This window comes from Mustela lutreola, chromosome 8 (genome assembly GCF_030435805.1).
Source record: "Mustela lutreola isolate mMusLut2 chromosome 8, mMusLut2.pri, whole genome shotgun sequence".
Classification (NCBI taxonomy): Eukaryota; Metazoa; Chordata; class Mammalia; order Carnivora; family Mustelidae; genus Mustela; species Mustela lutreola.
Window position 1 is genome coordinate 116,388,376 of NC_081297.1, and position 1,485 is coordinate 116,389,860.

Consider the following 1,485-nt stretch of genomic DNA (forward strand, 5'->3'; position numbering starts at 1 on the left):
TAGCTGGGTTATGGACATTGGTGAGGGTACATGCTATGGTGAGAGCTGTGAAATGTGTAAACCTGATGATTCACAGACCTGTAACCCCAGAAAATATTACATTATATGTTAATTTAAAAAATAAACAAAAATGTAAAAATAAAAGCCTTCTAAAAATATAAATATCAAAATTTCAAATGGAAAGCTCAATAAATAAAAACTTCTATTTATTTATTTATTTATTTACTCATTCATTCATTCATTCATTCTGGTGAAGAACTTCTTTTAATCCATCTCCCTGACTTACTAATTAACTTTCTTCATGCCCTTTCTGATATACTGATGTTCCTTCAGGGTCTCAAGCAGACCCATAAAAATGGTCCACCAACCTATCCACAAATTCTGCTGCCTTAAAGTTCACCTAAATGTCATGAAGAGACTGTTGTGTGTGTTCTGCAAGCTCTTATATTAGTTGAACTTGTTATTTTAATTATATAATGTAATCAAGTACTACATAAGCTGAAAGAAAAATGTTATTTCTATGGTAACTGAACCCAATGTTTTGGAAATGTTTAATAAAATGAGCTAATGTAAAAAATGCTATCTAATAAAGTGGGTGAGGCAACAGTAAAAATTTGAGAAAAATAAAATATTTAAATAATTTCACATATGCTTTCTTCAGCAGCATATAGAGTAAAACTGGAACAATTCAAAGAAGAGAATGGCCCTGTACATGGATGACACTCAAATTTATGATGTGTTCCATTAAAAAAATGTAATTCTTTGAGCAAGTTGTTTTATAAGTTCCTGAGTCCACTGTGAAGAAATAGAGTACAGTGTGGGTACAGCTTTCATGACAAAGATGACAATTTTTTTATTACAAAGATGACAGACAATTATAAAAAAAAAACAAAAAAAACAAACTTTGACCTTTAAGAAGCAATTGATAAAAGATAATGCATATTTGAGATTTACAAACTTGATCATGAATCCTTTATCCCTTATCTTTTCTAAATTAATCATTTTTCATTCTAATAGTTTCAGAGAAGAGTATAGATACAGAATGTGACATTACATACATAAAATGTGGAGGAGGAATAAAAGTTTAGTGTTTTTATATGTTTGAACCTAAGCAACCATAAACTTAGTACCTGGATGTATATGGAAAACCACTAGTAACCACCAATCAAAAACCTGTAATAGGTACAGAAAAAATTAAGAGAAAGGAATCCAAGCATAACAGTAAAGAAAACAATGAAGGAACGAGAGCAAGGAAAAAAGAAAAAAAATAACAGAGAAGCCTATAAAAACAACTAGGAAACAAGTAACAAAAATGGCAATAAGTACACAGCTATCAATTAATTTAAGTGGAAATGGAGAAAATGCTCCTAGCAAAAGCCATAGTGTTACTGAGGGGATTAAAACACAGGCACAGGCACACATATTCACTAAAGACCCATCTATAATGCTGCCTACAGGAGACCCACTTCAGACCTAAAGACACAT

At 31.1% G+C, this 1,485-nt stretch overlaps 1 non-coding gene across 1 annotated transcript; it reads left to right on the forward strand.

The window, feature by feature from the left end:
- The first annotated feature begins 648 nt into the window (after nucleotides 1-648).
- Nucleotides 649-751, forward strand: LOC131840054 (U6 spliceosomal RNA). Its single transcript, XR_009357166.1, has one exon. It is a non-coding gene; the product is annotated as a U6 spliceosomal RNA (small nuclear RNA).
- Nucleotides 752-1,485: the final 734 nt, after the last annotated feature.